General features: G+C 53.9%; 1 long non-coding RNA gene and 1 other non-coding gene across 3 annotated transcripts; one reads left to right on the forward strand and one right to left on the reverse strand.

Moving 5' to 3' along the window:
* The first annotated feature begins 2,418 nt into the window (after positions 1-2,418).
* LOC142821456 (uncharacterized) lies at positions 2,419-9,218 on the forward strand. Of its 2 annotated transcripts, XR_012898236.2 has the most exons (4): positions 2,419-2,725; positions 3,337-3,434; positions 5,057-5,256; positions 6,881-9,218. It is a non-coding gene; the product is annotated as an uncharacterized LOC142821456 (long non-coding RNA). The 2 variants fall into 2 exon arrangements; XR_012898235.2 differs by lacking the exon at positions 3,337-3,434 and having other exon boundaries at positions 2,441-2,725.
* A 14,233-nt stretch (positions 9,219-23,451) lies between these two features.
* LOC112545456 (U1 spliceosomal RNA) lies at positions 23,452-23,614 on the reverse strand. The gene has a single exon (XR_003088920.1). It is a non-coding gene; the product is annotated as a U1 spliceosomal RNA (small nuclear RNA).
* Between the last annotated feature and the right edge of the window lie 1,395 nt (positions 23,615-25,009).

Below are 25,009 nucleotides of genomic sequence, written 5' to 3' on the forward strand. Positions count from 1 at the left end.
AGCAGAGCCCCCTTGAACTGGGAGTGAGCTAAACAGAGACATGAAAATGTGCGTTTGTCCAGCTCTGTCCATGGAGCCGTTTGCTGGAGCAGCCAGGCCGAAAAGCACAAACTGATCCGCACCAGCAACACCCTGTAATCAGAGACCTTGAGGCTGGCTGCAGGAGAGACGAGGGGCTTTTTTTCTACACGTGACAGTCTGAGGGGTTTGCTTCTTTCCAGGTGCACAGGAGTCACTCTGGTCACATTCCCAACCTGTCCGGTGCAGTCAGGAGAGCCAGAAAGTGGCTGGGGGTTAAGGTGGGTGCTGAGATTGTCATAGAACCCCAGGAGCCAGGCACTAGGGTGTTAGGAGAAACACCAGCTGGTGACAGAGCCCGTGTAAAACTTGCCAAGTCTGGGATAGCCCCAGGAGGATGCTTTGGGGATAGGAAACAGCTTCACTGTTAGGGACTGCTGGTCCTTATCTGGCCCCATCCCTGCCTGAGCCTCTCCTACCTACCAGTGAGCTCAGCCTCCCCATGCATCAGGGGAAACAGGCTCAGGTGGAATAAGCAACTAGTGTGAGTTCAGCCAGAGCAGAAACCTGAACCTGGCTCTGCTCAGGGTGACTTAGCACCTTTCCCCGGCAGCCCACTTCCTCGTCAGAGATCCAACCGTCTTGCCCTCCCCCACAATCTCTGCTGGCCCCTGCTCCCTGCCTGGTGGGGAACTAAGGTATAAACCAGCCCATGGGGCTGTGAGCAGGTAAATCTCCCCCTCCCCCAGAGCAATGATCCAATGCCCCGCCCCCACCCCCCACACAGAACCTGACAGTCCATCTGGGGGCACCTCAGGGCCTTGTGTGGAATGTGCCGGGGTCTCAGCCAGGGCCCAAGGGGCAAAGGTAACCTCTCCTCACCCAGCCAGGGTTCCTTGGTGCACGAAACAAGCTCCTGTCCCCAGGGGAGAGCTGGACCCAAAGGCAGCAGGTGGGAAGGGAGCTGGCACTCGGGGCCTGCAGGTACCTGGTGTGGGACAAACACAGAGCTCTGAGACCACTGGCAGAGGGTCTCGCTGCTCGGGGGCGGGAGGGGGACAGTTGCTGGGGAACATGTTGCCTGAGAATTGCAATCACACTAGTTAGACATGCATGGCAGGCAGTGATCTGTGGCCAGAGGAAGTGGCCTCTGGGAACTGTGAGCGGGAGGCTGGAGAGATGGATCCCTCAGTCCATGTCACCTGCAGCTGCCCTGCACTCACCCCCATTGAGACTATATCTGCAGGGCCTTCCCAGCCCTGTAACTATCCCTGACTTCACAATCCCAGCCCTAGAGACAATCCAGTATTGAGCCCCTTTGCAGTTGTTTTATTAGTAAATGAAGGGACATTGCACAAGGGCACAGTAGGGCCTGGACCCAGGGTCTCCAGCACAGACACCCCGGCTGTGTCCACACTGGCCAGTTTTTCCGGAAAATCAGCCGCTTTTTCGGAAAAACTTGCCAGCTGCCTACACTGGCCACTTGAATTTCCACAAAAGCACTTTATAAACTAACTGAAGTGTAGGAGCATAAGCTTTCGTGGGCAAAGACCCACTTCGTCAGATGCATGCATCTGACGAAGTGGGTCTTTGCCCACGAAAGCTTATGCTCCTACACTTCAGTTAGTCTATAAGGTGCCACAGGACTCCTCGCCGCTTTTGCAGATTCAGACTAACACGGCTACCCCTCTGATACGCAAAAGCACTGACTTTCTTTCTACTGTAAGAAATCAGTGCTTCTTGCGGAAATACTATTCTGCTCCCATTTGGGCAAAAGGGCCAGCGTAGACAGCTGAGATTTGTTTTGCACAAAAAAGCCCCGATTGCAAAAATGGCGATCGGGGCTTTTTTGCGCAAAAGCAAGTCTAGATTGGCCACGGATGCTTTTCCGCAAAAAGTGCTTTTGCGGAAAAGCGTCCGCACCAATCTAGACGCTCTTTTCTGCAAATGCTTTTAATGGAAAACTTTTCCGTTAAAAGCATTTCCGGAAAATCATGCTAGTCCAGACGTAGCCCCCAGGGCTTAGCTGCTCAGCCCACCACCTGGAGGAGGGAGGGAGGGAGGAAGCACCAAAGCCCTGCTCATTGGTGCTTCTGACCCTAACAGTCCCACCCAAGCAGAGCAGCCGTGGAAGCCCAGGGCACAGCTGTTCTGCTGGTGCCTGGCAAAGCGGGGTGGAGTGCCCTGGAGTGGGAGGGCTGAAGAGACGGATTCAAACCCTGCAGCAGGGCCAGGCAGTCCGTGTGTTTTGTTTGTATTTCAGGTTGGTGATTGGCCTCCTCGAAACCTCCGCCAGTCGGTGGGGAGGGGGGGCACAGGCTGGGGGCTGCTGGGGGCTCCCTGGTCCCCCTGCCCAGGGCGGGGTGGGGGCAAGAGGCAGCGACTCCCCGCGCCGGGCGCTGCTGGGGGCGGGGCTGGAGGCTCGGTCTCTCTGCCCGCATCCCGGGGCGGGCCTGCGCTCACAAGCTGCTGCCGTCTCCGTGGGGCGCCGGGCCCCACCCAGCCGCAGCCGGACAGAGCCTGGGGCAGCAACGCGCGGAGCCTCGTGTGCGGTGCCAGTTGCCCGCAGCCCCGTTCCAGCCCCTGAGCGCAGAGTGAGGGCAGCAGCCTCAGCCGCGGCTACTGCGCATGCTCCGCTCGGGGGCGCCTGAGCAAGACTCCCTAAGGAGTGAATTTTGAGATCAGCTGCTTGTGCTGCTGCAGCCCGGTGCGTGCGGGGCCGGGGGCTTAGAGCTAGAGGTTGTTGGGGGGCACAGGGATGGGGTGGGGGAGAAGAAGACAAGGAAGGGGCAGGGATTACAATGCGAGGAGGGGGCATGGGGCTGAGGGGAGCGAGGCTGGAGCCGGGGGAAAGTTGCGGGGGAGGGGTGGCTACAAGTTCCCTTTGCAGATGCGGCACTTTCCTTTGCCCTGCTTCCTCCCCCTCCCAGCGCCGCACGATCCTCTCTGCCCGGGTCGGTCCGTGGGGGGGATCCGCAGCCCCTTCTTAGTAGGGCAGGGAGCGGGCGGGTCCGTGAATTACTCATAATTCTCAGCGACCCTTGGCCCTAACGCAGAGCGCTGGGCTCCCCTCCGAGCCCCCCGCGGAGCAGCTGCTGTTAATGCCAGAGCGTGTTTCCGCTGGCAGCGCAGACCCTCGTTCGATATTTCTCCTACAGCTCCGAACTGTGTCTGTTTGGGGCTCGTCGCTTTTCCAGGTGTCAGTCTCCTGCAGCCCCTGTTCTTTCTGCCCCTCAGTTACTGATAACAACTCCTTGGGATTGCCAGAAAACAAACCATGTGTGTGTAATACCAGGAAATCATGTTTGTTGCTGACAGTTTCAGCAGTCCCCTGGGCCAGTGCTTCCTGTCTGTGCTGCAGCTTCAGATCTTTGCTCATTGGGTCCATGTGAAGTCCAGGCTGACAGCTTTCCTGGGTCGGTGTCAAAACTCCTTCAGGTGCCTTTCATCCTCCAATGGGGGTGGCTTTCGCCTGCTGCTTTTGCTTCTCCACCCAGCACCTTAGGGCTGTCACAGGTCACCACTTGGGTAGATCTTGGATCCCAAATACTCACTACTGGCCAGATTTGTAAATGTGAAAGTGCCCAGATACTTTGCAAAATCCTTTTGTAACTGACAACGTATTAAAAACCCTTCTTTTGGTAAAAACCAGTGGTGCTGTAGAGATTGAGGAAAAAAATAGGTAGTAGCATGAGCTTTCATGGGCACAACCCACTTCCTCAGAGGAACAGAATGGTCCTGCGGCAGTGGGTTGTGCCCACGAAAGCTCAGGATACTATCTATAGATTTGTGAGAGTCTCTGAGGTACTACAGGACCATTATTCCTTTTTAAAGTTCTACACTCATACTGTTCCCCCGTGAGACATCTTTCTGTAAGCAATTCCCCATCCTGCAAACATAGAAGTGTGTGTTTTACTTTCCTCTTACTTTAAGTGTTGCAAGTATAAATGTTGAGGGTGGGGGCAGGTGTCCATGTTTATACTTCTGATTGCACGTTTTAATGTCACAGATTTTCATACAGGTTACATCTATAGTTATGATACATTTGGTTGGTGTTCTTCCTTCCGACCATCCTACACTGATGTGTTGCCAAAATCCAGGATTTTGAAACCAATAACACTGCTTTGCATTGGCTGGGTGTCTGGCCTAGTGCAGATCTGGCCCTATCTCTCTTTTCCCCCTTTGTTTCAATGGGAGACTAGTTGGTGCTCGCTCATCACTGGTAAAACAGACATTTTCTTAGCACTGTGGATACAGACTATAACGCTGACTCAGATGTGAAGTTAAACATTTTTATGACACCTCTGATACTGATCGTGGGGCTAAGAGTGCGACTTTGTCTAAATGGCTGCAGCTGCTCATATATGAAGTTGTTATGAAAAAGCAGTTAAAGCATTTCAAACTGAAGGAAGTGAATGATTTTCTAGGAAACATGCTTTGGGGAAATACAGTTTTGTTACCGGGGTAACTGCATTAAATGCAATGTCTGTGACCTAGATGAGACCAGACTACAGGATCTAATGATCCCTTCTGATCCTGTGAATCTATTAATCTTAGGATCTCATCCTGTAAACATTCAGCAGGCGCGTTGAATTTTAAGGATCTGAATGGTCCCCTTGATTTCACTTAATCTCTGCTGGTTTAGTCTTGATGAGAGGGACTAGGTCTGGGCTGCAATTGAATGAATGAAAGAAAACTAGTGGCTTGAAATACAGCAGCCTGAATATAGACACTTACATCCGTGTTCAGGCAGATGAATTTGTGCTTGGTTAATGGAAACTCTGGGCACTCAGAACCAAATCCCATTGTTACGGGTGCAGTTATGTTCAAACTCAAGCCAGGTACTGAGAGAAATGAATGTGGCTTTGGGATCTAACTTATGTGTGGTGTTTATGGAATATCTAGACTCAGCGTTTGCCCACAATGGCAGAGTCCAGCATGTGTGTAATCTAGGACAGAGTCTGAGGAGAATGGGGCTGTGGAAATGTCTCCAATTTCCCTTCTGAAATGTCTCCAATTGCCCTTCTCCACCTGCCAGGCTGCAGAACACCAATGTCTGTCTCCAGTACAGCTCCTGGCCTGCAGAGCCAGGGACAAGAAATGGCCGTGGCAGAGCTGGTGACCTTCGAGGATGTGGCTGTGTATTTCTCTGAGGAGGAATGGGCTCTGCTGGACCCAGGCCAGAGAGCCCTCTACAGCGTGTGATGCAGAAGAATTATGAGGCTGTGAGCTGGCTGGGTGAGGATTCCTGTTCCCTCGGGTATCAGAAGCTGGGTGGGCTCTGGAGCAGCTGGGTTGGGTTTGGTTCGGTTCAGGGTCCTTCATTACCCCTACTCCTAGTGTCAGGAGTATCAATCCCAATAATCCTGTCTCCAGTGTGAAAGACTGTGCCCTCCATACCCCCTCCAGGGGAAGCAAGTTCAGGAAGGTAACAGTGGTGCTGCTCTTCCCATACCCTAGGTCTCCATGTGCTTCCCACCATCTTGCTCATGTTGTGCCTTGGCTGAAGGTGTGAGTAAAAGTGCCCAGGCAGGAACAGCTGGTACTAGAGTTGGGGGGCTGGGTGCAGCTGCCGTTAATGCCTGCAGGGTCTCCTTGTGCCAATATGCTGAGTCCCTGGAAGGGAGGTGCAGTCTCAGAGACCTTTCCTGACTCTGGTACATTCTGTGTAATCGGTGGGGGTGTCACCAAATGGCAGGCCAGACTGGCCATGAGAGGGAGGCTGGGAAACCACACAAAGGCTGCTGCTGGCAGAGTAGAACCGAGGCTGGAAAGGGGGAGCTGAGCTGAAGCAACAGTCACAAGCAGCAGAGAAGCAGCACAGCCCATCTCTATCCTGGCTGGCCTCAGGAACAGCCTGGCACTGCCCAACCAGTCACAGGTAGTCGGGATGAGGAGTGTGGAGCATAGGCAGGGCCTGGAGGGTTCACTTTGTCCTCAGATATCTTCCCCTGTTTCCTTCTGGTCCAAGTAGCAACTAAGCCAAAGAGCAGGGTGAGCTCAGCCCCCCAGCCAGGAGTTTTGTGGACAGAGCCCTCGGGGAGCTAGAACTCTGCTGGGTCCTTTCTCTCCAAATCCTAGTGACCTGCCATGTGGCAGCTGCAGTCTGAGCCCTGCCTGGGGACCTCGATGTCAGACCTGCAAATCCTCACAAGAGCTCCCCTTCTGAGCACTGTGTTCCTGTCCTGCCCTGGGATGGGGGGAGGGAGGGGCCATGAGGGAGACTGAGTTGTACCCTAGAGAGTGCAGCAGAGTGCTCAGCTTCCCCCCACCTTGGGAATGGCCCAGCTGATTCTCCAGGGAATTCACCTTTTCTGCAGGTGTGGGATCTTGTATCAGCCAGAGCCCAGTCTCTGCAAGGTGAGAAAGGAGCGTCTCTGGGTGGGTGATTCAGATCCTGGCCCTGGAAGCAGTAATGGCACAGACTTTAATGAACAAGATCAGCACTTTGGAAATCTTGCTCAGGGAGCAATTAACCATCTCCAAAGCCCATGTGATCTTCTGGGTGGAGCTGTGGATCCCAGATCTCTAGGGCTGTGAGTAAGGGGAGATTATCAGAGATACCCACACAGGTGAGCAATCAGCTAAACTGACTCAGAAACCAATTTTGGGGTCCTTCTAGCAGGTGTCACTTGTGCATTTACATCAAGTCTAACTGACCTTTCAGCCTGTCTTCAACTCCAGCCAGAGGGTGTTGGGCAGGGAGAAGGGATATGGAGAAGGAGGTTGAACTCTGTGTGTGATTATTCAGTCTTTCCAGCCATTTCTTGGGCATGTTCCCCCTTTTGTGTTTCCTCTTCAGAATTTTTCTTTCAGCTCAGCACAGGGAATGACTCCTGTCTGGATTCTCTCTGTGTCCCAGCAGGTGATGGGACGCTGAGTGAGAACAGTGAGAAGAGTCTGCAGCAGCAAGCACTGGAGCGAATGGCTGCACATGGGATGTTATTGGGAAGATCTGAAGGGCATGTTTCCCAGAAACCTGAGCAGGGAGAGACCTGTGAGTCAGCATAACCCAGAAAAGCAGCAGGGAAACCACACAGAAGAGGGACAGGGAAAATCCAGTTACTGGACCAGAGGGGTGAAAACAAACACAGAAACGGTTAAACTGAAAATCCCATGTGAAAGATCGTACATGGGAGAGAAGCCCTTCAAATGCTCTGATTGTGGGAAAAGCTTCAATCGGAGGTCACGCTTTGTTATCCATAGGAGAGCCTACAGAGGGGAGAAACCCTTTTACTGCTCTGACTGTGGGAAAAGCTTCAGTCAGAATTCAAACCTTGTTACGCATAGGAGAACCCACACAGGAGAGAGACCATTCAACTGCTCTGACTGTGGGAAATGCTTCAGTCAGAGCTCAAATCTTGTTAGACATAAGAGAATCCATACAGGGGAGAACCCCTTCAACTGCTCTGACAGCAGAAAAAGCTGCAAGGAGAGGTCAGACCTGCTTAAACATAGAAGAGCCCATACAGGAGAGAGAGCCTTCAGCTGCTCTGAGTGTGGGGAAAAACTTCAGTCAAAGGTCAAATCTTGTGAGACATAGAAGAACCCACACATGGGAGAAACCCTTCAACTGCTCTGACTGTGGGAAAAGCTTCAAGGAGAGCTCAGACCTTGTTAAACATGAAAGAAACCTAACAGGAGAGAGACCCTTTAGCTGTTTCTGACTGTGGGAAAAGCTTCAGTTGCAGCTCACACCTTAATACACATTAATAAGCCACACAGGGGAGAAACCATCCTCCTGCTCTGTGAGTAAAGTGTCAGACAGAGCTCAAATCTTGTTAGACATGGGAGAATCCATAGTGGAGAAGCCCTATAACACAGGGCTACTCAACAGGTGACCCACACTACAGCCCCTTTGTTTGCAACCCACAGTGCAATTTGGGTTTACATGGGTCTCAACATGCAGCCTGCAGGTGGGAGCTAAAACAAAAAAGTATTCAATATAATGGCCTCCTGTTGAGATGCGTTTTAGTACAGCCGCTCTCCGAGTTGCGAACGGTTAAGTTACAACCATTCACACTTACGACCAAAGCTCCCATGGAGCGGTCGTAAAGGCGGTCTCCAAGTTACGAACACGACCCACGCTTACGAACAGCGCGGTCATGTGTAACTCAATGGGGTCTGAGTTATGAACAGTTCGTAACTCGAAGAGTGGCTGTAGTTAAATTCCTGGACTGTCACTGCTCATTAAAAGTGCTGTCATATGGGTGGAAATCGGGTAACTATTGAATTAATAGCAGCAGAACTGACTTAAATGGTGTCTGCATGTTGTGTAGTCTTGCCTTAATATTTTTCTTCATGCCTGTCAGTGTGAAAGAAGCCATTAGCACATATTTGAAGATATATCGCCTCCTTAGCTATGCTTCGGCCACGTGGGCCCCAGAGATTGGAGGCACCATGGCCATAGCACCTGTGACCTCTGGGGCCAAATCATGGCCGTGGCAGCAGAATCTCCTGCCTTTGGGGGCACATGGCTATGGCAGTGATGCCTCTGGACTTCAGGGCTGACCCTCAGCTATGTGGCTACAGCAGTGGTGCCCCTGGGGCCAACTGCATGGCTGCCACTGCAGCAGGTTCTCCCTCCGGGACAGTGTGGCTGGAGATGTTGCTGCAAGGGGGTAAAAATCCAGGTCATATTCCCCCTTATCCCCACCTCCCCATCCCATCCCCTCTTCTTCCTGCCCACCAACACCCCCAGCTTCCTCTGACATCCTCCCTTGTTCTTGCACACACTCTCCTGGCCACACGCTGCCCCTTCCCTTGTTCCTTCTCCCTCCACCTGGCCAGACACTGTACTCCCAGCCTGCTTCTGCACCCCATCTCCCTCCCATATCCTGCACCCCATCCCTATCCTGCTTCTTGGCAGCCCTGCCTCACACACTGTGCCCATTTTTGTCCCCATCCCAGAGCCTAGGGAGGTCCATGAAATCCACTACAGAACCCCAGAAAAGTAAATCTGGTCTGTGGGAAGCCCTGAGCCTCAGTCCCCACCTTCCCTTCCCCCACGTGAGGCTGGGGCACCAGAGGAGTGAGGTGTTTCAGTTGGGGCTACATCTGTAAGCGTTGGTGGGATTTTGGAGGAATTTTTTTTGCTTCTCACTTGTGTGGTCCCCAGCTGATTTTTTGTGGGTCAGCGACCCTTGACCCAAAAAGGGTTCCCCTCCCCCACCATAAATAAAGAAAACATTGAAACCTTTTGTGTTCGACATAATATTTTACTTTATTTAAAATGAAGGTTGAAAAACTAACATGAGAAAGTTAAAATGCTTAATCTGCTTCATAGTTTAAATTAAACCACTTTTCCTAGCTGCACCTGGTTCAGAAAATAATGTTACTGTACCCAGCATGGAATTCTCAATCCCACTCCCTTCCACCTGAGGCCCCACCCCTTCTGATCAAGATCCTGCCCCCTTCAGGGTCTGCTTGCAGCCATTTCTGAAATTTGTGAAGTGGGCCCCCTTCCAAACTTATTGCCCACCCCTGCCCTATAACCTGAGTTCCCTTTAAGCCAGGCCTGGGCAAAATACGGCCTTTGGGCCTGATCTAACCTGCTAAGCTACCAGATCTGGCCTGCAGAAGCAGTGGGGTTCCCCAGGCAGGCTCCCCTGCTTTCCTCTCAGCCCTGTAAGCCACTTAGAAATAGGAATGTTAAATTTAGTTTAGTCAACTAATCAACTAGTTAATGAAATTTCCATGGACTAGTTGATAAGCAGGGGAGCCACAGTAGGATTAGCTCCCAGCCCTAGAAGCTAACCTCACTGCAGCTTTGCCTTTTAAATGCATTAAGAGCTGGGGTAGGTGTTTGGCTCCTGGTGCTCGGGGAAGTAGTCTGGTTGGGCTGTTTTCCCACCTCAACACAACGTTCTTCCCTCGCCTTTTCTCTTCTGCACTCAGGGCTTGTGGGTGGGGACAGTGTCGCTCTCAGAGGCCCCTGTTGCAGGGTTCATGCTCCCGGTTGCCAGGCAGGGGGCAAACAGAGCTTGCGTCGTGTTGTTGGAGGGATAATCCCAGGTCCCCACAGGAACTCGACAGCTCCGAGTGCTGGCTCCCAGACAGAGGTGCTGCTGAAGGAGCCAGCCATGGGACCTGACAGCACTGGCCCTTCCCCCATAGGGGGCAGCCCTGGTGTCCTTCTGTGCTGCCTAATAGGCAGCCTCTTGGGGAAACAACTCCTGCCCCTCCCCCTGCAAAGGAGCCCTTATGGGGTTATGGCCCTGATTACCTGGCACCTTGTGATGCTGCTCTGGGAGTGGCCTGAAAGGATGTTGTACTTAAAAGAAGTACTCGGGATCTTTTTCTAAAGAAAGCCTGCTAAAAAACTAAATGATTTCTTTGCTTCAGTCTTCACGGCTGAGGACGTTGGGGAGATTCCTGAATCTGCACCGTCCTTTGTGGGTGAGGAATTTGAGGAACTATCCCAGATCGAAGTGTCATTAAAGGAGGTTTTGGAACAAATAGAAAAACTTAATGTTAACAAATCTCCGGGACCGGATGGCATTCATCCAAGGGTTCTAAAAGAACTAAAATGGGAAATTGCTGAGCTATTATCTGTGGTTTGTAACCTATCCTTTAAATCGGCCTCCGTACCTAATGACTGGAAGGTAGCCAACGTGACACCAATATTTAAAAAGGGCTGTAGAGGCGATCCTGGCAATTGCAGACCGGTAAGTCTAACTTCAGTTCCGGGCAAATTAGTTGAAACAATAGTAAAGAATAAAATAGTGAAGCATGTTGAAGAACATAATTTGTTGGACAAAAGTCAACATGGTTTCTGTAAAGGGAAATCCTGTCTTACTAATTGTGATGGCGCGTTGGGGTTCCCCAGTCTCCTGCACCCCAAAATGGCACAAACAGACTGCACCAGCCGGTGGAATAGAGGAAGTTTATTGCCTCTCCAGGATACAGCACAGCACAGATGTAATCTGGTCACAGAGCTGGGCTAGGATGCCTCAGGCCCCCTTGAGATGGGGGAGACTGGGCCCCTAAACTCCAGCCCCTTCCCCTAGGCTCTCCTCCATGCTCTCAGACAGCCAGCAACCAACTAATTAACTTCCAGCCCTGCCCCCCAGCCAGGGCAGCATTCCACCTTCCTTTGTTCCTCTCCATGGGGGGTGTCTGGTCACTGGTTTACATAGTGACTCATCCTGTTTTGCTGGGTCGTGGTACCCACAGCAGCCAGTGGGGCTTACCCCAGAGCCAGCAGCATAGAAACCAGCCAGGTACCCCCACTACGTCACAGTTCTCCCCCCTCCAAGAGCGAACTGAGCAGGGTCACTCCACTCGTGACCTAGGGAAGTTCGGGTCCTCTGCGTGGGAACCCGCCCTGGGGACATGGGTGCTCCCCTTGCCTTGGGCCTGGTGAGGCCCCACATGAGCTGGCTTCCCTCTGTCCACTTGCCGCCCCGCTCCAGGGCGACTGGCACAGGCCTGTCCTCGGGGTCACACACACCCTTCCGCTGGCCTTGATCTCTGGCCGGGGTCTCTCGGGCCGGGGCCATGAGCCCAGCGAGCCTTCTCTGGACAGCCAGGGTGGCTTCCATTCCCGATGCTCCATCCAGGGAGGACTTCCCTCCCATTACTCTCTCAGCAAGCCCAGAGGGTCCTCTATCTGGGGTAGAGACCCCCAAGCCGCTTTCCTACTGTCTTGGGCCTTCCCGCCCCTCTGGCAGGAGTCACAGGACCGGCAGTACCGCTGCACGGCTGTAAAGATTCCCGGCCAATAGAAGTGCTGGAGCAGCCTCAGCCGGGTGCTCCGGATCCCCCGGTGGCCCCCAACGGGGACGTCGTGGGCCAAATACAGCAGCTTGAGGCGATACTTTCGGGGGACGACCAGCTGCCGCTGGGCCCTCCATGCCCTCACCTTCCTGGGGGGAAGCCATTCACGGAACAGGAGTCCACGCTCCCGCAGGAATCTCTCCTGGCCACCTCTCCCCCGGGGCTGAGCTGCACGGAGGCCAGCCTGGTCCCTCAGCCTCTGCAAGGAGGGGTCTGCCTGCACCTCAGCCTGGAATTCAGCTGCTGAGGCAGGGATCGGGACCTGTCCCCCACCTCTGCCTGGGTCCGGAGTCCCAGCCTGGCTGGACCCCGTGTCCACTGGGATGGGACCCTGAGGCTGCTGCCAGGAGTCCTTCCCTGGACCCACGTTGTCAGCCCCCTGCTGGCTCTGGCTCTGGGTAGTGACTAGAGCCCGCTGGGATTCATGGGGCCACTCCTCTAGGTCATTCCCCATCAGCACCTCAGTGGGCAAGTGCGGGTGCACCCCCACTTTCTTGAGGCCTTTCTTCGCCCCCCATTTCAGATGCACCCTGGCTACAGGCACCTTAAACGGGGACCCGTCTATGCCCTTCAGGGTCAGCTGGGTGTGGGGTAGTATCCGCTCTGGGGCCACTATGTCGGATCGGGCCAGAGTCACCTCCGCCCCCGTGTCCCAGAAGCCCGTCACCTTCCTACCATCCACCTCCAGGGGTATGAGGCACTCGCTCCGCAGGGGCCGTCCTGTCCCCACCCGGTACACGGAGAAATCCGCCTCCCGAGGGTCAGGCCTCCCAGGGGAGGTGCACTGAGCATCCTTCCCCTCTCTCTGAGCTGAGGTTTGCCTGCCAGCCCCTGCCTCTGGGGCAGCCTGCCCTTCCTCCCGCCCCAGCCAGTTAACCCTGGAAAGTCCCCGGTCCCGGGACCTGGTGCACTGAGCCCTCTTGTGGCCTTTTTGCCCACAGCGCTGGCAAGTTAGGCTTTGGGCTGTCTCTGTCCAGGGCCTGGCTGGTTCTCTGGGGTATCGATGAGTGGTCCTGGTCCCTGGGGCTCGCCTCGAGGTGTCTCTCTCCGTTGCTCAGCCAACATCCGGTCTCTGCGCGGTTCCCTCTCTCTCCGGGACTCCGGTTCACACCCGGACCGGCTCTCTGTGAACTCATCCGCCAGCCTCCCGGCCTCCTGGGGGTTCTCTGGTCTCCGGTCCTTGAGCCACAGCCTCAGTTTGGGTGTGCACGCTTCATAGAACTGCTCCATCATGACCAGCTTGAGCAGCTCCTCTGCAGTCTGGGCTCCAACTCCAGACACCCACTTGCGGCAGTATTGCGCCAGGCGGGAGGCCAGGTCCACATAGGTCTCCCGTGGCCCTTTCTGTACCCTCCGGAACTTCTTCCTGTACATCTCGGGGGTCAGCCCGAACTTGTGCAGCAGGGCCTCCTTGACTCGGTTGTAATCCCCTAGCTGTAGGTCCTCCAGCTGACTGAGCACTCCGGCCGCCTCCTGGCTCAGTGCGGGGATGAGCTCCTGCAGCCAGTCAGCTGAGGGAACCCGTTGCAGTCCACAGGCCCTCTCAAAGGCACTGAGGAACCCATCTATGTCACCCATGTCCTCCAATTGGGCCACCACGAGCCTCTCCAAGCGTCTGGTAGTCCTGGGACCCTGGGGCCCATTGGCACTTGGTGCAGCCGGTGCCCCGCCGGTTCTCCGCTCTGCCATAGCCAGCTCATGCTGTCGCTGCCTCTCTCAATCTTGGCGCTCCTTCTCTCGGTCCTGGCGGTCCCTCTCTCGGTCCTGTACTTCCAATTCCCTGATCCGCAGCTGGATCTCCAGCTGCCGCAGCTCTGCTTGGCTGGCCTCTGCCCTAGATGGGCCGCAGCTTGCAGGCCTCCTGGGGGAGCTGTCTCATCTCTCCGGTGAGTTCCAGCACTCCTCCCCCTCTCTGAGCCTGACACACTCTCAGGGGGGGTCTGGCTGCTTCCCCTGGGGACAAGATCCTGGCCCTGTGGCTGGTCATTCTCTTCTAGCTGGGCAATCAGCTGGGCCTTGGTTGCTTTCTGCACAGGCAAGCCCCTCTCTCTACACAGCTCCACCAGCTCTGCCTTCAAGAGTCGGGCGTAGGCCATCTGCCCGCTGGTCCCCTCGGTGCAGACTCACCAGTCTAGTGCTGCAGCGCCCCACGATCCCCAGGAACCGCTTCACTCTGTCTCCAGCACGCCTGCCTCCAGGGCTCTTGCTTCTACTGCGCCTTGTTGCTCGCCGCTGGGAGCTTCGTCCACGGGGTGCAGTGGATCCCACCCCTGACACCAGTGTGACGGCGCGTTGGGGTTCCCCAGTCTCCTGCACCCCGAAATGGCACAAACAGACTGCACCAGCCGGTGGAATAGAGGAAGTTTATTGCCTCTCCAGGATACAGCACAGCACAGATGTAATCTGGTCACAGAGCTGGGCTAGGATGCCTCAGGCCCCCTTGAGATGGGGGAGACTGGGCCCCTAAACTCCAGCCCCTTCCCCTAGGCTCTCCTCCATGCTCTCAGACAGCCAGCAACCAACTAACTAACTTCCAGCCCTGCCCCCCAGCCAGGGCAGCATTCTACCTTCCTTTGTTCCTCTCCATGGGGGGTGTCTGGTCACTGGTTTACATAGTGACTCATCCTGTTTTGCTGGGTCATGGTACCCACAGCAGCCAGTGGGGCTTACCCCAGAGCCAGCAGCATAGAAACCAGCCAGGTACCTCCACTACGTCACACTAATCTGTTAGGGTATGCCTACACTACAGCGCTAATTCGAACTAACTTAGTTCGAATTAGTTAATTCAAACAAACTAATTCGAACTAACGCATCTAGAAGAAAAAACTAGTTCGAATTAGCGTTTTGCTAATTCGAACTAGCGCATCCACACTTATTGGATGCAGGGGCGCATTTAAGGGCAGCTGAAACGGGTTCCGGCAGGGCATCAGGTCAGTAGTTGCGTTGTGTGGCTGCTGTCTGAGGCTATCTGAGGCTCGTGCTTAAAGGGACCCCCCCCCCGGACAGCCGGTTCTCTTGCTTGCTTGCCAAGCTCGCCGAGGGACAGCAAAGCGTTGGTCTCTGTGCCCGTGTGTCGGTGCTTCCCTTCGGGGACGCCGCCGCAGGTGACAACATGGAGCCAGAGCTTGCCCTGCATCTTCTGGTGCACGTTCTGGACTTGCTGCTGCAAGCCTGCCACCAATGGCTCGAAGCTGCCTGGCACCTGCCTGCCCCCTGCCTCTCCACCTGGCCACCCTAGGGGCCATGGAGGAGCCGCGGAGGCGCCCCAGCACCGGCGCCCCAGCACCGGCGTGCCCCGCTGCAACTGGCGTCTGGATACCAGCAGCAACTGGTGGGACCGCATTGTCCTGGAGCGCTGGGAAGACTGACAGTGGACCCAGAACTTCAGGATGAGGAGGGACACCTTCCTGGAGCTCTGGAAGTGGCTCGCCCCTGCTCTGCGCAGAAGGGACACTCGCATGAGGCCTGCCATCCCCCTCCAGAAGCGTGTGGCCAACGCCCTCTGGAAGCTCTCCATGCCGGACAGCTACCGATCCGTCGGGAACCAGTTCCACGTGGGGAGATCCACCATCGGAGTGGTGCTCATGGAGGTATGGCACTTGTCGGCCACTGCGCTGGGAGGGAAGGGGGCTGCAAGGAGGGGATGAGCCACCCCAGGGACAAAGGGAGGGCGGGAGGAGGCGAAAGCGCCCCGCACCAGAGGGGTCGGTCTATCCCGGCCTTACTACATGCCGCCGGGGGGTTGCTTCCGGGAGTGGGGCGCGGGGCACTGCCAGGGCACGAACGCTCCCGGCCACTCGGGTGCCCCGCTGATTGGCGCTTTGCTGTGTCTCTCCGCAGGTGGTCAAGGCCATCAACCGGGTGCTGCTCCGCAGGGTGGTCTGCCTCGCCGACCCGGACGCTGTCATCCGGGGATTCGGCACCCTGGGCTTCTCCAACTGCGGGGGGGCCATTGACGGGACACACATCCCCATCCGTTCCCCGGAACACCAGGCGTCCCGTTACGTGAACTGCAAGGGGTACTTCTCCATCCTCCTGCAGGCCGTGTGTGACCACCGGGGACAGTTCACGGACATTAATGTGGGCTGGTCCGGCAAGGCACACAATGCCAACTGCAACTCCTCCGTGTGCCAGCGGCTGCAGGACGGGACCTTCTTCCCTGACCGCCACATCAAGGTCGGGGACATGGACATGCCCGTCTGCCTGGTGGGGGATGCCACCTACCCACTGCAGCCATGGCTGATGAAGCCCTACACGGGGCACCTCAATCCCTCCCACCAGGCCTTCAATGCCAGGCTCACCAGGGCCCGCATCGTGGTGGAGGGGGCCTTCGGGCGACTGAAAGCCCGCTTTTGATGCCTCCTCACCTGTCTGGACCTGGCCGAGCACAACATCCCTCCTGTGGTGGCAGCATGTTGTGTGCTCCACAATTTATGTGAGAGAAAGGGGGAGGCTTTCCTGCCAGCCTGGATGGCTGAGGCTGACCGCATGGCTGGACACTACGGTCAGCCCTGCACCGCCGCCATCCGGGAAGCCCAGCGGGGGGCTGTCCGGATCCGGGAAGCCCTGCGGGAGAGCTTCCTGGTGGAGGAGGAGGAGGACTGACCTCTTGCTTGTATGCCCCACTGGGGCCTTCTTCCACCCTACCCCCCCTCCCCTTTCCCCTCCCTACCTACTGTCAAATAAAGACACCTGTTTTTCAAACAAAAACGTCTTTTTATTTCACATAACTGGGGTGGGAGGAATGAGGGTGGGAGAGGAGAGGGGAGGGGGAAACCTGGGACGAGGGAGCTGGAAGGGGAGGGAAGGGAGGAAGGGAAAGGAAAGCTCAGGGGTGGGGGTCTGGCTGCCTCTCCCGTCTCGCAACACTGCGGGTCCGGGGGCGTCGGTGGGGAATGGTTGTGGAGGGTGGGGCAGGAGGGACAGGGGGTGTGGAGGAAGCAGGAGCAAGAGCAGGGGGAGCAGGAGCGGGAGCAGGGGGAGCAGGAACAGGAGCCGGAGCAGGAGGAATTGGGAAGTGGTTGAGCAGGCTCTGGAGGTAGCCTCACAGGGCACTGCCCTGCTCCTCCAGTGCCTCCAAGCTCCTCCGGCGCAGCCTGAGGTCCTCCTGGACCCAGTGGTCCTGGATGTGGAGCTGGTGCTCCAGGAACCGGAGGTGCCGCCGCTGGTACTCCTCCTGGTTCCTGGCTCTCCTGCTGGCCCGGGTGCAGGCGGCTGCTGCAGGCAGGGTGGTGCGCCCTGCAGTCCCAGGTGCTGCGGCTGTGGTGAAACAAGAACAGCGGTCAATTACCCCAGGGGCTCAGGTGTGTGAATCCCAGCCCCCCTCTGCAAGGCCAGAGCCCCTGCAGGATCCCCAGCTGCTGCTCTGTGGAGGGCAAGGCCCAGGCGCACAGTCTCTGGACTCCCTCTCACCCCAGCCCCCCGTACACATAAGGGGAGCATGATGGTACTCACATGTGGAGGCCTCCCCGGCCTTGGACGACACAGGCGAACGGCTCTGTGGGGTGCCTCGGGGGTCCTGGGCAGGCTGCTGGCAGGCTCCTGGCTCTTGGAGCCCCCCTCCTCCTCCTCCTCGGTGTCTGGGAGCGGTCCCTCTGCCCCGGGGGTCTATCACCTCCTGGGGGGCAGGGACGGCATGAGCCCCCAGAATGCGGTCCAGAGCCTGGAAGTGGGGGCACACCTCCGGGTCAGCCCCTGGCAGAAAGGCCTGGGAGTAGGACTGCCGCAAGTCCTTAATTTTACAGCGCACCTGCTCCCAGCTGCGCTGGTGGCCCCTGGCGGCCAGGCTGGCAGCCATGCGGCCATACACTGCTGCGTTCCTGTGGCTAGTGCGGAGATCGTGGACATTGGAGGCTTCCCCCCAAACCTCGATGAGGTTCACGATCTCCGCACTAGACCACGTTGGCGCCCACCTCTTGTGGCCCCGGGCAGGCTCCTGGGAGCTGCCAGGCTGGTCCTGGGAAGAGGGGGAGGGCTGGGGGGCATCGGGTGGCTGGCTCATGGGGTGTCAGCTGTTGGGTGTGCTAGCACGGGTGCTGGCAGCCTTGCAACTGGCACAAACCCCCGTAGCCAGCCCGTGCCCCTTTAAGGGCTCCGGGGCCGGGAGGGGGGCAGTAGAGTTTCCCTGGTGTTGGCCAGAGTGGCCACCAGGGAAAGCTGGGAAGGGCTAGCCTCCCACTAGTTCGAATTAAGGGGCTACACACCCCTTAATTCAAACTAGTAAGTTCGAACTAGGCTTAATCCTCGTGGAATGAGGTTTACCTAGTTCGAACTAAGCGCTCCATTAGTTCAAATTAAATTCGAACTAACGGAGCTCTAGTGTAGCGCCTATGAAAGTTAGTTCGAACTAACATCCATTAGTTCGAACTAACTTTGTAGTGTAGACATACCCTGGGAGAGGGGAAGAGAGAGGGTGGGAGAGGGGAGGGCAACTAAAATGATCAGAGGTTTGGAACAGGTCCCATATGAAAAGAGGCTAAAGAGACTGGGACTTTTCAGCTTAGAAAAGAAGAGACTGAGGGGGGGATATGATAGAGGTCTATATGCACCCTCTCCACATCACTCATGCTTTTAAAGAAAAGTTCTTCATTAGTTCCCATAATAGAAGTACTAGAGGACACCAAAGGAAAGGAATGGGTAGCAGGCTTCAAAATAGTAACAGAAAGTTGTTCTTCACAAAGCAAAGAGTCAACCTGTGGAACTCCTTGCTGCAGGAGGCTGTGAAGGCTAGAACTAGAACAGAGTTTAAAGAGAAGTGAGATCAAGTCATGGAGGTTGGGTCCATGGAGTGCTATTAGCCAGGGGGTAGGAGTGGTGTCCCTGCCCAAAGTTTGTAGAAGGCTGGAAAGGGATGGCACGAGACAAATGGCTTGGTCACTGTCTTCGGTCCATCCCCTCCAGGGTCCCTAGGGTTGGCCACTGTCGGCAGACAGGCTACTGGGCTAGATGGACCTTTGGTCTGACCCAGTATGGCCATTGTAAGCTCAGGGCTCAGGGTCGGGGGTCTCAGTGGACCCCCTTGATTTTCATGCACACCTGATCCTGGGTGGCCAGGCTGGTAGCTCTCCTGCCCAAGCCGGCCACTTTCCTGTGCCTAGTGTGGAGGTCGTGGACAAGGTCCACGATGTCCGCACTAGACCAGACGGGTGCCCGCCTCTTGTGATCCTGGGCAAGCTCCTGGGAGCCGCCAGCCTGGTCCCGGGAAGAGGGGGAGGGCTGGGGGGCATCGGGTGGCTGGCTCAAGCCGTGCCAGGTGCTGGGTCTGCTAGCTGGGTGCTGGCAGGCTTGCATCTGTCACGGTCACCGTAGCCAGCCCGTGCCCCTTTAAGGGCTCCAGGGCCGGGAGGGGGGCATACGAGTTTCCCTGGTGTTGGCCAGAGTGGCCACCAGGGAAAGCTGGGGAGGGCTAGCCTCCCACTAGTTCGAATTAAGGGGCTGCACACCCCTTAATTCGAACTAGTAAGTTCGAACTAGGCTTAGTCCTTGTACAATGAGGTTTACCTAGTTTGAACTAAGCGCTCCGCTAGTTCGAATTAAGTTCGAACTAGCGGAGCGCTAGTGTAGCGCCTATCAAAGTTAATTCGAACTAACGTCCGTTAGTTCGAATTAACTTTGTAGTGTAGACATACCCTTAGACTTCTTTGAAGGGGTTAACAAACATGCAGACAAGGGGGATCCAGTAGATATAGTATACTTAGATTTTCAGAAAGCCTTTGACAAGGTCCCTCACCAAAGGCTCTTGTGTAAATTACATGGCCATGGGATAAGAGGGAAAGTCCTTTCTTGGATTGAGAACTGGTTAAAAGACAGGAAACAAAGGGTAGGAATAAATGGTAAATGTTCAGAGTGGAGAGGGGTAACTAGTGGTGTACCCTAAGGGTCAGTCCTGGGACCAATCCTTTTCAACTTATTCATAAATGATCTGGAGAAAGGGGTAAGCAGTGAGGTAGTAAAGTTTGCAGATGATACAAAACTGTTTAGGATAGTCAAGACAGAAGCAGACTGTGAGGGACTCCAAAAAGATCTCACCAAACGGAGTGATTGGGCAACAAAATGGCAAATTAAATTGAATGTGGATAAGTGTAAAGTAATGCACATCGGGAAAAATAACCCCAAGTATACGTACAGTATGATGGGGGCTAATTTGGCTATGACAAATCAGGAAAGAGATCTTGGAGTTATCGTGGACAGTTCTCTGAAAACTTCCACACAGTATGCAGCGGCGGTCAAAAAGGCAAATAGGATGCTAGGAATTATTAGGAAAGGGATAGAAAATAAGACCCAGAATATCTTACTGCCCCTTTATAAAACTATGGTACGCCCACATCTTGAATACTGTGTACAGATGTGGTCTCCGCACCTCAAAAAAGATATTTTGGCCTTGGAAAGGGTTCAGAAAAGGGCAACTAAAATGATTAGGGGTTTGGAACGGGTCCCATATGAGGAGAGGTTAAAGCGACTGGGACTTTTCAGTTTAGAAAGGAGGAGACTGAGGGGGATATGATAGAGGTATATAAAATCATGAGTGGTGTGGAGAGGGCCGATAAAGAAAAGTTATTTATTAGTTCCCTAAATAGAAGAACTAGAGGACACCAAATGACATTAATGGGGAGGAGGTTTAAAACTAATAAAAGAAAGTTCTTCTTCACACAGCGTGTAGTCAACCTGTGGAACTCCTTGCCAGAGGTGGCCTTGAAGGCTAGGACTATAATAGAGTTTAAAGAGAAGCTAGATAATTTCATGGAGGTTAGGACCATAAAAGGCTATTAGCCAGGGGATAAAATGGTGTCCTTGGCCTCTGTCTGTCAGAGGCTGGAGAGGGATGGCAGGAGACAAATCGCTTGATCGTTGTCTTCAGTTCACCCTCTCTGGGGCATCTGGTGCTGGCCACTGTCAGTAGACAGGATACTGGGATAGATGGACCTTTGGTCTGACCCAGTACAGCCGTTCTTATGTTCTTATGTTCTTATAGTTAACTTCTCTGTGTTTTTTTTTTCTTAAAACACTTTCTTGTCTCTTAAAATGAAAACTGGCCTTTTTCAGATATTACTCTTGTAAGTATTGTTTTAAGGATTTAGATTTCCAGTACCTGTTCTTACTGCTTTTTCTCAGTTCTACCACAAGGCCTTCAATCTATCTTTTACCTGCCTGCTTGTCTGGGCCTGATCCTGTTTTTCTTGCTAAATGGAAAGTGGCTCCTTTCCACAGACTCAGGCTTTGTCCCATTACAAGTTTAGCAAGGAGGGAGGCCTTGTTCACTAAGCCCCACACCTCCTGGTCCTTTTTCTTAAGCATATTCCTGAAAAATCTGTGAGTTGCTTTAACTCTCAGTACCTTTCCTTAAGGGAATCTAGCTGTGTCTGGGTACTGAGGGACATGCATTTCTACTTCTCCACGTCTGCAGCAGAGGCTTTTAAATTTTGCAGTTTCATATTTGCATTCTTGTATTCAGTCAATTTGAGAAACACCTCCTTACAGGTTTTCCATAGAAGCCAAACTGCAGCTGCTTCCTTTTTCATTGGAGTTGAGGGTTTATATATCCATAAGTAGTTAGCCAATTTGTCTTCTAGGTCTGAAATTGTATGGACATCAGCTAACACTTGATCAGACCAAGGGCTATGTCTGAATTTTTGCAAGATTTGTTCAAAAGGTTCAAAAGATTTGTTCATCTTTTACAAATGCCAATTTCTCAGTCTCCTCTCTGGGAGCCTTCTTAAAAGACTGCTTATGTTTAAACATTTTCTAGTATTCCCACCCTTCTATTGGGACTAGAATAGCAATGCTTATGCTTTTTACTCTTATCTACCAATACCTCTTAGTATACCCAACCTCCTATTGAGACTAAAATAGCAATACCAATACCTCTTTTTCCTGGAGTGAGAAATTTAATTCTCCTCCCTTCTTTCTAAAGCCGGCATTCTACAACCGGGGAGGAGCGAGAAAACTACTTCTCCTCCTCTCTTTACTCGGCCTTCTACCACTGGGGGTGGGCACACCTTACTGATCGATCACTTTAATACTTTTCAAGGTTTATGATCACTTTTCCATACTTCTCAACACCTTTACATTACTCAATAAATGCTCATGGTACCTTCCCCCTTTTGCAATTCTCCACCAAAATGTTGTACTTAAAAGAAGTACTTGGGATCTTTTTCAGAGGGATAAGGCAACATGCCACATTTATTGATCACACATAGAATAATCAATACTTATCATATGTATATGACATATCACACTCATGCACTCTCACATACACACAAGCACACTCCGTCTTGTTGTTACCAAAAGTTGCTCCCCCTAACTGCACTGGCCAGGTGAGTTAGATGGGGGAGGGGTGGAGCCGGGCTTCTGCCGATCCGGATCGATGCTCTCATGTTGACAAGATGAAAACCCGGGGTCCCTCTGCAAGATGCCTCCTATTTATCCCTCTTATGCAGCCAATTAGCCATCACCTTGCCTTTCTTAACGCTGCTTCAAAGAGAGTTCTTCCAAGGGCAGGCACTTGTTACTTGACTCCCAAGGCATCTGTATGTCCAGTCTTCTTAATGAGTTCACTTCACAGGTATTGTCTTGGATCTGGCTCCCAGACCCTCTCCACCCTTGCAACTGCTGCTGGAGGTGCTCCCCTTTCAGTCTCCATTCACACTTCATTCATTTCAACAGGGCAATCAAGGAAAGGGGAGAGCTCAAAAGAAATTTTTTTCTTACAAGATCTATATATCTTAATACAAAGTTATAGGAGAAATGTTACAGAGATTCTATAAGAACACTTAAAGATATATCTAAAAAGACAAGATCTTAATACAAAATATAATATTACAGGGATTTATCCACAGGGACATTTGGGGACAGGGAGCAGACTGGCTGGGACCTGTGAGGGGTCCTCAGGACACATGTAGGCAGGGTCTCCCCTTGCTTTACCACTGAGCTGCCAGTCCCAGCTGTCATTGCTCCATGTGCCCAGAGGAGGGAAGGTGGGTTGGGGGACAGGCTGCAACTCTGCCTTGACTATTGAGCAGGGCCCTGCTGCATCTTCCTCAAAATGCCCTGAGGGCAAGAGGAACAGCCTGGCAGCTGCTGATACAAGGACCAAATGTGTGGGCATCAGGTGAAGCAGTGTGAGACACAACCTCAGCTGCCCCTTGATCTCTAGCCAGGCTGTTACGTTCTAAGGCCCCAACCTGCAGCAGCCACCCCAGTTACCCAGCTGGGCCAAACACCTAACTCTAGTGGGCACCAGTCACCCAGCAGAGGGGCAAAGGGCATTTAAGGACACAGAAGCCACACATTAGTATTACCAAGAATTTGCAGCAAACGAACATCTCATCAGCAGGTCCCACTGAGATCTGAGCTCAGGCTGCAGGATTCAGATTCAATTGCCTAGGAAGGTACTTGAATCTCCCTCCATCACAGAACATTTGTCAAGAGCCTCTCAGAGAAAAAGCTTCTAGACCAGCTAGAAGCACAAGGGAGCAGACTATGCAGCTTCCAGGCAAACCAGAGAAAGGCCGTAGGGTCAGAACACTGCTGCAAAACAAGAATAGCGACATTAAAAAAAAAGGCAGAAAATGGAAGTGCAGCAAAGCATCTTGAGAAACAACAGTAGGAAGGACAAGCAATGAACAGCTCTGTTTCTCTTTCTTTTACTATGAGCACCAGGGGAAAGCACAAACGCAGTCCCCCACTCACAAATTGTGCAGTCAATTTTCCCCCATTTGAGGAAATTGCAGCAGTTAGCACAGCCACAGTGCAATGGATGAGCCTCACTTTAGGAAAACCACTTTCAGGATTGAGATTATTTCCCCTGGTAGGTAAGTATGTGATTCCCAGGCACAATCACAGCCTGCCCCCAAGCACCCAAACACTCTCACCTCATGGTAGGCATGGCTTCACAGCCCCATGTGACCATGCCAGCGCCATATCCCTCCTGCCTGCACTCATCCTGACATGCCCCAGACTGACCCCACTCACAAAATTTGGGCCCTGCTCACCAGCCCACTCCCGTTCCCGCTCCCACAGAGTTCTGCTCATGACATCTGCATACGGACTCACATGGCTCCATCCCTCTGCATGGGACACGTCCCCCCACCTGCCTGGACCCAGTGATGTCCCCTCTACAGCCAGAGCTGCCTCCTCCCCAACTTAGAGCCCAGCCACAGTACTGCACCATGACCCCCGACTGCTAACCCTTTCAGCACTCAATTTGCCCAGCTGTAGCCCACACCAAGGAGGGGCTGGCTTTGTCAGGGGCTGCTATTCAGGAGATACCAAGTGATGTGGCTGCCAATCTCATCCCTGCCACTCTCAGCCCAGCCGGGCACATCACCCTCCTAACCCAGGCCCAGCGGCCCCTCAACAGCCAGAGCAGAGAAGAAGCAAGAAGGAATGGAGAGAGACAGGAGCCCTCTGCAAGCCAGCCAGAATCACAGGGAAGAGCAGGAGTATTCCCCCTCCTTCCAAGGAAAATCGTCTGTCCCTTCTACCTCTCCCATCTCCTACCAGAGAACTTCTCCCGAGCACATCACGCTGCCTCTTCTGGGCCTCCCTTCTTCCATCGGCAAAATGGGGTTGATGAGGCTTCCCACCCTGTCATGAGCGTTGGGTGGAGACCCATGCTGAAGATCAGAAAGAGGCTCAGGCAAATGCTCCCAGGCTGAGGTGCTATTAGCAGAGGCTTGGGAAACAAGTGAGAAACACCAGTAAGTCACCAGGTATCACCAACGGGTGGGGAGTCACCGGGACCTGTGCCCCCATCCGCAGCTGGACGTGACTCTCAGCTGGCAGGTAGAACAGAAGGTTTGTTACATCACAGGGGGACAGTATAGAACAGATGTGTTAGCACAGGGACCAGAGACACACAATTCATGGCTGGATTCAGCTTACCTGGCAGGTCGGCATTTTGCGTCCCTTAAGCCGACCTGCCCGGCCTAGTACAGAGTCATGCTCAAAATTCCCAACCCCATCAGATGGTGGTGCAGTGCCGCTGGAAACTGAGGCACACACAGAGATGCCACAGAACAGCACAAGACAGCAGGGATCACACGCGACATAGCTGAGTGAACAGAGCCGTGTGCCGCTGCTGTGTAACTGCTCCACGGGCATCTTCCCACTGCAGAGAGCGCTCTGAGCCAGCCCATCTTTGGGCACCCAAGAGGTATTTGGGTTTGTTACCAGCACTGAGCTTTGTACAGTGGCCCAGGGAACACTGTGAAAA

Source organism: Pelodiscus sinensis, chromosome 19, assembly GCF_052426305.1.
Source record: "Pelodiscus sinensis isolate ZL-2025 chromosome 19, ASM5242630v1, whole genome shotgun sequence".
In the NCBI taxonomy this organism is placed as follows: Eukaryota; Metazoa; Chordata; order Testudines; family Trionychidae; genus Pelodiscus; species Pelodiscus sinensis.